Raw genomic sequence first — 12764 nt, 5'->3', positions numbered from 1 at the left:
TCACGTCGTGACATTTACTGACGTATCGTGAGGACATGCTATGTTCTACATTTCACGTCATATTGTAAGAAAAAAATGAGATCATGTAATGATAATAACATGAAGATTGCTGTCGACACACCATGAGTGAATTATGAGTACATTGAATGTAATTGTGGTAATACATTTAATATTTTCAAATAACGAGTATTCAAGAAGCAAGCTATATATCGCTATCAGCGCTACAGCACGTACATTTTTTTTTTTTAATTAATGTGACCGATAAAATTACAGCCAGTCGAAATATATAGACAAATGGAACTTTGCTACTAACTAACGTCAGGCAGTGTAATGGACAAGGTATCAGTCTCATTATTCCAACGACCAGCGTTCAAGACCCACCAGGGAAAACGATTTTTCGTCAGCAAAAGTACGGTCAAATCATTTGGACATCAAAAATGAAAGTAAATTTGATTAAATGCAGAGCGAAAATGTTGCAACGCCGGCGTTAAAAATTGAAGAATTATCCTACATCGGAATTCAACATTTTCTATCATTTAATGATACCTCATGACGTGAGTGCAATCTGAGGTACAAATGAGTCCTCATGTGTCTATTTTTGTCATCACGGAATACTGCATTCTGAGGACAATATGACAACATTACGACAGGATTTTGCTATCTGGGTAGAACTTAAATTTTTTTTACAAATAGTGAAGTATGCACAACCCTACAGGTTTCCCTTGAATAGAGCAATGAGGTTCTTATGAATGTCATCATAACCAGATTACTTTATATCGATGGAAACATGTACCCATAATTATGAAAGTGGTCTAAGTTATAATTTCTTGTTTCGAGATATTTAATGAATTGCATTTGAATAAATTATAAAACATTTTTATATATTATGTAACATTTTAATTTAGAATTTTATTAGTCATGATTAATGGTAGTTTACTAAGAATATGATATTTTATGTGAATTGACTTAGACCACTTTCACAATTATGGGCACATATCATCGTAAGTCCAAGAAATCTGTTTAGCCTCGTACCATGAAATAGATCAAAATAAACTTATCCATGCATTTTGAAATGCTTTTCACGTCAGTTATAAAAATATGCAAGACAATTATTTTCAGAGCAGCGTAAAACCGCGATATTTGACAAACGTTCGGCTTCTAAGATATGTTTACTATTTCAGCAATTTTTCATTTTCAAAACTTCTTAATTTAAATGTTTAAAGTGGTATATTCCATGAAAGAGGCATCATAGTGATGTTATTCATAATAAGTTTAGCAGTGAAAGATTAGTAATATACCATGGTATTATGCAAAGTATTTTAAAATATTTACTGGCCCCAATAACATGGATGTAAATTTTTAAAAATAACTTTTTCGTTAAGTTCCTTAGGTTCTGAATAAAATTTTAAAAGGAAATTTTACATTGGAAATAATGTCAGTTCTTCCTCTCCCTTTCCCTCTATTAACCTGTGAAATTACTCTATTATGAGCAACTTACTAACACCTTATGCTATAATTTCAGAAAATAAGTGACATAAAAAATGAAATATTTATTTTTTTATTACAAAATAAAAAATGTTTACAAAATAATATATTAGTATGCAGGAGGAGCCCAAGTATATTCTGCTTTTTTTTATATTCACGCATCTGTGAGCCTCTGTAGCTTCACAATGATTAGCAGCTGAGTTTTTGTTTCTTTGTCAGAGATTGGAGTCAATTGGAGTTCAAATAGAATCAATCATTGAAAAGGATAACCAATTCTGAACACTGATCTGGATATTTATTATTGAAAGAAATAATTCATTATCCCTCTGCTACAACTTCACGTACCATGTTGCAGAAAATTAATACTTATTATAGCCCAATGAAATTTATAACTTAGCGTTTGAAGATATTAGTGACACAAATGTCAAAGAAGAAAGTGCTAAACTTTAATGTGAAATAAAATAGTAATTAGTGAACATGCTCATTATAACAATAAAAACATTTATATAACTTGATTCAAAGTACTTGAATTTCTGAGAATGGCTAGATACACTGCTGATGCTCTTATTTATACACTTATATATGTGAAAGAAAATCCACATGGAAGTTTGCACTATCCTATTTCTTCTATAGTACTGTAACTACATTTAATCAGTTAATCGAATGCATTAAAACAACATTGAAATCAGTAAATGTATAAAATTTGTTCTTCATGTTTTTCTTTTTTCTGCTTGCAACTAAGCAACCACAAATGTTTCTGTCATAAATTGAAAAAGGGGCATATCAGCAATGGATGTACAAGAGAAAATAGTATGTTATTATTTTTTTCACTTTGCAATAAATAACTTCTCTTCACATGTAAAGTGAATTTGTTAAAAAAAAATTAATTTAAACAGACGGCTATGTTAGAGAACTCAGAGAGTTAATTTTACCAATATCTACTTCACTACATAAAATATGCAAGAGATGATATGTTGAGGCAAAGATTTGAAAATTAATTTTATGAGCCAAAATGAAACTGAAAAGCAAATGGCTTCTTTGGAGATAGTACATAAAGCTAATAGTGTAAATTCATTACATCCATTACATAAATTGATGCCGATGACTACTGGAGAGAATGTAACGACTAATAACAATGAAGAAAATGCAAATAAAGCATACTGTACAAGTTTTAAATAAAATAATGGCTAATTTTACAGAGCACTATACAAACATTAAAAATAAGGTTTATTATTATTCACACTTAATTAACTTATTTGTGAGCTTTAAAGAATTATCTGATATCTTTTAAATTATAGGTCCCATTTTCAATTTCCATAGAAGTAAGGCCAAGACACCACAGATGCCACTACGGTAGTTGTTACACAAAGTTTTCTCCTGTACTAGTCAGACATGTTTTGAACTTGAAATATATATATAAACAAATCCTTATCTTATAATTGAATAATTAATGTTGAAATATCAACTAATAGTTTGGAAATAAATATAAAACCATTGTTTTACTTTTATATTTGCATGGTAAGCCATTGTATTATCTATATTTTTTTGTTTCTTTTCAATCTTCATTGTTCTAGTATGAATTTTTCATTTGCAATCAATTTTGCAAATTTACATTGTTGATTTTGTAAAGTAATGGTTAATATATTTAGCAAAAATTATTTTTTTTTTAATAAAAAGATTATCATACAAATAAGGAAAATTATATAACATTTTTTGATTCCTCAATATAAATTAAAACAATCAAATTGATATACTTGTAGAGTATATTTTAACTATTAAAATAACTTTTCAAAAAATAAAATTGAACCTAAAATAAAGACTATGTTATTAGGAAAACTAACTTTAAAAAAGTATGAAAACATACAAGTAATAAAATGAAATCTGATGCAAACATGAAAATAAAATATTTTATTTTATATTTTGTTTCAACTCTTATCTTATATTTCAGCATTAAACATTCAATTATAAAACATGATATTAGGTTTGTTTGTTTAGCTGCACTTATTTCAATTTCTACACTTTTCATATTTCTGTCTGTATCCATTATATAAATTGACATCGTAAAAAGTGCACAAAGTGCAAAATGTGTAGCGACTTTCTACTAAAACAAACAGACCTATTGTGTTTCTTTCCAATTAAAACATGTCCAAGTACTATACACTGTTATAGGATAATACAATAGTTTACATCCTAAATCGAAAGAATATATATTAATCAAATATTTCGTATAGGACAACTAATTTTGAATAATTTTCCTAGAAAACAACGTTAGCATGATTTGGATTTTATAAGATAGATGTGAGAATAGTTTGAAATAGATGGAATTGATCATTTTAAAAAATTACTTGAAGTGCATTTTACTTATAAAAATATATTTAAAAAACAGAATACTCAAATGAATTATTAGTAAATTATTACAAAAATTAACATTAAATAAATAAATTAAATTTAAACTGATCATTGATAAAAGCTCACCTATTAAATTGTAGAAAAGTTTTGCAGTAAAGCTGATTATTCAGTATAAAATGTTAATTCACGTTTTCAATTAAAATTTGACATTAATATATTAAAGCAATTTCTGACCCCCGTGATGGAAAATTAATAACACTAGTTTTTACTGACAAAAATATAACCTCAATACCGGGTTAATTTATAAATTGAACTAGCAGGTAGCACTAGGTAGCACTGGGCAGCACTGGGTAGCACCATGCATTATTGCGTGTTTACAAATGCATAAATGCTGAAGATCAGCATTCCCAAAAAAAAAAAAAATAAACCTGAAAAAGGTCAATTTGAGTTGGCAGCTCTGCGAAGTAGCTACGCTGCAAGTTCTGCTTGCTGATTACGGCTGACTTGTATGATTAAGTAGTTAAAGGTTTATGTAAACAGAAATTTGACTTGACAGGTCAACTGGATGGTTATGTTCAAATCTGTTTCAGATAAGTAAAAATGAATCTTTATGTATAAAATGCATTGGAACGCGATGCTTTGTGAATAATATCATTTGTTACAGATACTTTGGTTAAAGTTGGATGGTGCGCAAAGTCAATTTCAAGAGTACATGCAAAGAAAAATTTATTGGCAAGCAGATAAGGTACTTATTAGCAAGCACATAATGGCTGGGATGATAAACCATCAGATTTATGAATTGCGGTGGATATACCACAAAAGTATATTTACCCTCATCTATTAAGTTACCACCAGTAGTGTATCCTATGCTCTGCTGATCTGTAAAGATGCAGAAACATCAATGTACATATCACATTATTTAGATTCAGGTAATCTTCAAAAATTTGGTGAAAAGAGACTCAGTAAGTGTTTTTATAAAATGTTTTCTGCAGCCTTAAAATTTCTTATGATTCAGGTAATATTGGATTATGCTATTATGCAGATAATTCATAATTGCAAAAAGGAATGGTAGACACGTCATTGAATACAAGTGAACTCAATGATGATATTGGTACATTAAATTCTCTTCAGATGACTTCAAACTAGCAGCAGTCTCAAGAGATAAGGCTGTTATGGTTTGTGATGTTAATCCAGCAAACCACCTTTATCAAACTGCTGCAATTCAAAATGTCCTTTTGTTTTTGGCTTAATGTCATATTTGTTTCTTTAACATGGGAAACATAGAAACCATTTAGCCCTTGCAGCTTGAAATTACAAAATGAAGTCATTTGATAGTTTCTGCTCCAAAAAGTGTCCATGACCCATTATACGCAAAATATGGATGGCAGTTTCTCCTATTACCAGGAAGAAGTATACGTAAAGTGTCTGGGATGTAAAAACGATTGAAAATCCCTTTAAGCTGCATATTCTCATCAAAAAACTGAGTATACCTTTGAATTTAAACATCGTCTGTGAATATAACCACTCTATTCCTAAAAATTATTTTTGTTGACAAATCACTCAATTTTCATTGATTTTTTAGATTGTAAGAATATCAATGATTAATGTCATTCATAATTCACAAAGCTGTTGAGCTGGTTTTATTAAATGTAGCAATTCAAGGCAGTGACCTATGGGACTTGCAAAAGTAATGCGTAATAAGATTTTGAGATGTGAGTTAAGGACCCTTCGCAATTTACTGCTGATTTGGGGGCATCAATCAATATTTCGTCACTACTGGTAGCAAAGGTACAGCTCACGTTTTGGGAATGTTTTAAATATTAATATAGATCCATGAATTTTTTTACATTCTTTAGGCCTTCTTTATTAAATATTTCATGTTTTTTATGTAATAATGTTTATGTGTTGCTCATTAAAAAGTGAACTACCAGCACAGCATTTTTAAGAGGACACAGGAGAAATATAAATTGTTTTACATGGAATCTTGTGTATCGTCAAACGACGGCAGCAGTATTGGATGATGAAATAGTTAATATATGCTAAATGACTACGATAATTTAATTTAAAAAGAGTTCATTTAGGGTATTTGCTATGATAATACCTGGTACTGACAAATACGAAATATAACTACCAAAATATAGCTGTTATACTAGCATTACGAGTCCCATAAGGTTTTGAATGTGGTAACATAATAATAATGTGAAATTAAGTTAGATACACACAAAGAGACTTTTTTACAGGATATCCGAAGCCTCTTGTACTTGTGACTATAATCATAAATTGAGATTTCTGAACAACAAATATTTTATTCTAAAATCAATATCGGAGTAGCTCTTAGCTTTTCTACATTCTTTGAGTCTAATATTTATACTTGGAGAAAAGGATTAATCAAGTTATATAAAGAAATGGATTTAACAATTTCTTAAAATTTATATGTTTTATTAATGTTTACATATATATTGTAAGACTTACACATGGAAACACGTTAATAAATTTATAAATGGATACCCCTTCATTTTCTATTACGTATAGCACGTACAGCCTTACCGAGATTTTTCTTATATTAATCTGGAAAAAAAAATATTTTAATCTATCATAATATTAGTTTGTAATGACGACATATTGATTGATGCCCCCAAAGCAGCAGTAAATTGCGAAGCGTCCTTAAGTCACATCTCAAAATCTTATTACGTATTACTTTTACAAGTCCCATAGGTCACTGCCTTGAATTGCTACATTTAATAAAACCAGCTCAACAGCTTTGTGAATTATAAATGACATTAATCATTGATATTCTTACAATCTGAAAAATCAATGAAAATTGAGTGATTTGTCAACAAAAATAATTTTTAAGAATAGAGTGGTTATATTCACAGACGATGTTTAAATTCAAAGGTATACTCAGTTTTTTGATGAGAATATGCAGCTTAAAGGGATTTTCAATCGTTTTTACATCCCAGACACTTTACGCATACTTCTTCCTAGTAATAGGAGAAACTGCCATCCATATTTTGCGTATAATGGGTCATGGACGCTTTTCGGAGCAGAAACTATCAAATGACTTCATTTTGTAATTTCAAGCTGCAAGGGCTAAACGGTTTCTGTGTTTTCCATGTTAAAGAAACAAATTTGACATTAAGCCAAAAACAAAAAAGGACACTTTGAATTGCTGCAATTTGATAAAGGTGGCTTGCTGGATCAACATCACAAACCATAACAGCCGTGTCTCTTAACACTGCTGCTAGTTTGAAGTCAATTGGAGAGAATTTAATGTACCAATATCATCATTGAGTTCACTTGTATTCAATGACGTGTCTACCATTCCTTTTTGCAGTTATGAATTATCTACATAATAGCATAATCCAATATTACCTGAATCATAAAAAATTGCAAGGCTGCAGAAAATATTTTTTAAAATCACTTACTGACTCTCTTTTCACCAAATTTTTGAAGATTACCTGAATCTAAATAATGTGATATGTACATTGATGTTTTTGCATCTTTACAGATCAGCAGAGCAGAGGATACACTATACTGGTAGTAACTTAATAGATGAGGGTAAATATACTTTTGTGGTATATCCACCGCAATTCATAAATCTGATGGTTTGTCATTCCAGCCATTATGTGCTTGTAATAAGTACCTTATCTGCTTGCCAATAAATTTTCTTTGCATGTACTCTTGAAATTGACTTTGCGCACCATCCAAATTTAACCAAAGTATCTGTAACAAATGATATTATTCACAAAGCATCGCGTTCCAATGCATTTTATACATAAAGATTAATTTTTACTTATCTGAAACAGATTTGAACATAACCATCCAGTTGACCTGCCAAAATTTGTGTTTACTTAACGGGATCCCACATGCGTGCTTTACCGACAGTACAAGTCAATAAACATTTCCTTTAACGGGATCCCTCACGCCTACTTTATCGACAGTTCAAGTCAATAAACAATTCGTTTAATAAAAGTTAAATGCGAAGCAAATTGAACAATCGGGCATTTGTTGGACAATGTGCCAGTCCTAACGAGTTAAACGAACTTAAAAACACTCAAATTAGTTGAAAAATAACGCTGTACCATTGTGCCGTGTTCTTGAAGAGAGCTGTTACTTTTGGTTATTTCCACTTCAAGAACGCGGGACAGTGGTACAGCGTTATTCTTTATCCGATTTGAGTTTTTTTAAGCTCGATTGACTCGTTAGAATTGGCACCTTGTCATAAAGAAGCCCGTTTTTGCAATTTGCTTCGCATTTGACGTTTATTAAACGAATTGTTTATTGACTTGAACTGTCGATAAAGAAGGCGTGAGGGATCCCGTTAATAAACGTCAAATGCGAAGCAAATTGCAAAAACGGGCTTCTTTATGACAAGGTGCCAATTCTAACGAGTCAATCGGGCTTAAAAAAACTCAAATCAGATGAAGAATAACGCTGTACCACTGTCCCGCGATATTGAAGTGGAACTAACCAAAAGTAACCTCTCTTCAAGAACACGGCACAATGCTACAGCGTTATTTTTCAACAAATTTGAGTGTTTTTAAGTGCGTTTGACTTGTTAGGACTGGCACATTGTCCAACAAACGCCCGATTGTTCAATTTGCTTCGCATTTGAATTTTATTAAATTAATTGTTTATTCACTTTAACTGTCGATAAAGTAGGCGTGAGGGATCCCGCGGCCCCCTCAAGCCCTCTGTAGCCAACATTACGGAACGAAAAACGAGGGAGAATTGTCCAGCGTTATTTTTCGACCGATTTTAATGATTTTTGGCTTGTTGGAACCGTTAGGACTCGCACCTTGTCATAAAAAAGCCTTATTTTCCAAAAAATGAAAAAAAAATCAAATTGTTTAAAAATTCGCATTAATAATATTTAATCGCAAAACAAATCGAAAAATCGGGCTTCTTTATGACGAGGTGCCAGACCTAACGATTCCAACAAGCCCAAAAACATTGAAATCGGTTGAGAAATAGAGCCGTACCATTGTCCCGCGTCTCTGAGGTGGACGAAGACCAAAAATTTTTAGGAAGAAAGCTAGGCTTCCACCCCTCTCGCAGCTCACGCTAACGTGTTCCCCCACTCCAGCATCGAAACTTACTGCGAAGCTTTCCTCATATTTACGCTATTCCCCTATCTGTAGCTATACACATATTAATACCGCTAAAATAATGTTGCGCACATTTCATCTCGCCGATAGAATGAAATTGCTAAAAATGCAATTATCATTTTGAAATAAAATTGTAGAAAAGGAGATTTCGTAATGCTTGAAATATAAGGCATACGGCGAAACGCGGGACAATAGTACAGTCGTATTTTTAAAAAGAATTTGTTGAGACTAGTAATAATTAAAGCCATTCTTCATGTATATTGTCCTAAAGAGCTCGCATTTTCGATAAAGCTTATAGTTTTTAAGCTATGAACGATTGAAGTTGCACGGCGCACAAATACATATTTCTTCTCATGCGTAGATCAGCTGTTGCGCACGTCCATCTTCAATCGTTCATAACTGGAAAACTATAGGCTTTATCGAAAATGCGAGCTCTTTAGGACAATCTACATGAAGAACGGCTTTAGTTATGACTAGTCTCATCAAATTCTATTGAGAAATATGCCTATACCATTGTCCTGCGTTTTGCCGTAATTTCAGGTCTTCGAGCGTCACTGACTCGTTCATTCTGCTATTTATTTCGGAACAAATAAAAGTACGATTGCACATTGAAAAATTACATTAGAAGCTCTCGATAGTGTACATGCTGCTATGAATATTTCTTAATCTTATGAAGCTTGTCGTAGAAGGTGCAATGCAATAAATTTAGAAGGCAATTTCGCGATTGAAAATAAGACCCACGTACATACATACATGGTAAACGCTATGTGTGTTTGTTTACAGTACACTCCACGAGTCACTAACACAGTCGCACCCGTATATATGTAGGCCTACTATGCTGGTTTACATACGCTAGACGAGACAACAAGCTGCAGAGAAGAGAGGGGAAGCCAACTTTATTTACTCCGAGTACGCATCTTGTTACAGTTTGCATTATAATGACCAAAAGAAGCGTTGCAAAATTATGAAAATATTATAAAAGCGTCTCTCCTTTTCACACTCTATTCAATGATGCCACCCAGATTGTTGGTGCATTTTTACTTTGCTTGGAATAAATAGCAGAATGAACGAGTCAGTGACGTTTGAAGACCTGAAATTACGGCAAAACGCGGGACAATGGTACAGGCGTATTTCTCAATAGAATTTGATGAGACTAGTCATATCTGAAGCCGTTCTTCATGTAGATTGTCCTAAAGAGCTCGCATTTTCGATAAAGCCTATAGTTTTCCAGTTATGAACGATTGAAGATGGACGTGCGCAACAGCTGATCTACGCGAGAGAAGAAATATGTATTTGTGCGCCGTGCAACTTCAAACGTTCATAGCTGAAAAACTATAAGTTTGATTGAAAATGCGAGCTCTTTAGGACAATCTACATGAAGAATGGCTTTAATTATTACTAGTCTCATCAAATTCTGTTGAAAAATACGACTGTACCATTGTCCCGCGTTTCGCCGTATGCCCTATATTTCAAGCATTACGAAATCTTCTTTTCTACAATTTTATTTCAAAATGATAATTGCATTTTTAGCAATTTCATTATATCGGCGAAATGAAATGTTCGCAACATTATTTTAGCGGTATTTATATGTATATAGCTACAGATAGGGGAATAGCGTAAATACCCTGTATGAGGAAAGCTTCGCAGTAAGTTTCGATGCTGGAGTGGGGGAACACGTTAGCGTGAGCTGCAAGAGGGGTGGAAGCCTAGCTTTCTTCCTAAAAATTTTTGGTTTTTGTCCACCTCAATAACGCGGGACAATGGTATGGCTCTATTTCTCAACCGATTTTAATGTTTTTGGGCTTTTTGGAATCGTTAGGTCTGGCACCTCGTCATAAAGAAGCCCGATTTTTCAATTTGTTTTGTGTTTAAATATTATTAATGCGAATTTTTAAACAATTTTATATTTTTTTTCGTTTTTTAGAAAATACGGCTTTACTTATGACAAAGGGCGAGTCCTAACGATTTCAACAAGCCCAAAAACATTGAAATCGGTTGAAAAATAGCGCTGGACAATTCTCCCTCGTTTTTCGTTCCGTAATGTTGGCTACAGAGGGCTTGAGGGATCCCGTTAAATCAGCCGTAATCAGCAAGCAGAACTTGCAGCGTAACTACTTCGCAGAGGTGCCATCTCAAATGGACCTTTTACATGTTTATTTTGTTGTTGTTGGGAATGCTCCTTTCCACTTTACAACGGGCCAAAGCCGTAAGCCCCTATAAGTGTGAAGTGGCTACTGCGCCTGTCAAGAGGAGAAGGTAGGGGCTACTCACACTACTTTAGGCCATATCCGTGTGATCAGCATTCTACTGAGCACTGCTGAGGAGTAGTGAAGTTGAGTGAAGCCAGATCTTGCCTCTCTGTGTATACCTTAAATGCTACGTTTACCCAAAAAGTCGAAGCAAATAAAAATCCTTTTCCTAAACTAGTTTTTAATTATTATTAAATGCTTATATGTAGCCATTAATTTAGTAGTTTTGTTAATAAATGCAACAAATGCGTTCTTATAATAATAAATAAGCTCTTGAGGTACAGTAAACTTAATGTTTTTATATCAACCTGTTAACAAATGCATTTTTTTTATAATTTAGTCCAATAAGTTAATGGTTATTAAAAAAAAATTCCATGTGTAATGAAAAAAAATTAAAAAATTTTAAACTTCGCCAAGACTCGAACACGAGCCCGCCGTGTGGAAAACGGCAACCTTACCGTCTATGTTACAGAGCTCATTTATTATACCAGAAGCAAAACAGCCTTTTAAAGACTGACTACAATTCTTTCACTAACTCGTCATAAACGATCAAGAATTAGCTGCAATAATAAATACATTTATCTCCACAGCATTATCGCACAAAATTTATTATGTTTTTAATTTGAAGCATACATTTTACATGAAGATACGATACTTTAAGGGTGTTCATGCAATACTCTTAATACAAAACTATTCATATGCTCGATTATCATAGTTATTCGACTACATATAACAAATATTATAATATTACTTAATTTATGATAGTTGAGCATATGAATATTTTTGTATTTAGAATACTGCATGAACACCCTTAAAGTATCGTATCTTCATGTAAAATGTATGCTTCAAATTAAAAACATAATAAATTTAGTGCAAAAATGCTGTGGAGATAAATGTATTCATTATTGCAGCTAATTCTTGATAGTTTATGACGAGTTAGTGAAAGAATTGTAGTCAGTCTTTAAAAGGCTGTTTTGCTTCTGGTATAACAAATGAGCTCTGTAGCATAGACGGTAAGGTTGCCGTTTACCACACGGCGGGCTTGTGTTCGAGTCTTGGCGAAGTTTAAAATTTTTTAATTTTTTTTCATTACACATGGAATTTTTTTTTAATAACCATGCATTAACTTATGGGACTAAATTATAAATAAAAAAATGCATTTATTAGCAGGTTAATATAAAAACATTAAGTTTATACTGTACCTCAACTGCTTATTTATTATTATAAGAACGCATTTGTTGCATTTATTAACAAAACTACTAAATTAATGGCTACATATAAGCATTTTATAATAATTAAAAACTAGTTTAGGAAAAGGATTTTTATTTGCCTCGACTTTTTGGGTAAACGCAGCATTTTAGGTATACACAGAGGCAAGATCTGGCTTCACTTAACTTCAATACTCCTCAGCAGTCACAGCAGTGCTCAGCAGAATGCTGATCGATCACACGGATATGGCCTAAAGTAGTATGAGTAACCCCTACCTTCTCCTCTTGACTTTCGCACTTCGCAGTAGCCACTTCACACTCATAGGGGCTTACGGCTTTGTGTGTTTGCCCTCCCTGTTCAACTG

General features: G+C 32.6%; 1 protein-coding gene and 1 long non-coding RNA gene across 2 annotated transcripts in view; both read right to left on the bottom strand.

Moving 5' to 3' along the window:
- Positions 1 to 4250, bottom strand: part of Arms (Ankyrin repeat-rich membrane spanning) — a 295457-nt gene extending 291207 nt beyond the window's left edge. The window contains exon 1 of the mRNA XM_066729126.1: positions 3961 to 4250. The gene's annotated coding sequence lies outside the window, so the exon portion shown is untranslated. The remainder of the gene's footprint in view (positions 1 to 3960) is intronic.
- Positions 4251 to 6248: 1998 nt separating this feature from the next.
- On the bottom strand, positions 6249 to 7398 carry LOC136774420 (uncharacterized). The gene is made up of 3 exons (XR_010822805.1): positions 7293 to 7398; positions 6709 to 7206; positions 6249 to 6637 (listed from the first exon to the last, which is right to left on the bottom strand). It is a non-coding gene; the product is annotated as an uncharacterized lncRNA (long non-coding RNA).
- Between the last annotated feature and the right edge of the window lie 5366 nt (positions 7399 to 12764).

This window comes from Prorops nasuta, unplaced genomic scaffold, assembly GCF_024137725.1.
Source record: "Prorops nasuta isolate Cenicafe-Biocafe unplaced genomic scaffold, Cenicafe_Pnas_1.2 PNAS00006, whole genome shotgun sequence".
NCBI lineage: Eukaryota > Metazoa > Arthropoda > Insecta > Hymenoptera > Bethylidae > Prorops > Prorops nasuta.
This window is presented reverse-complemented; position numbering and strand designations above follow the sequence as displayed.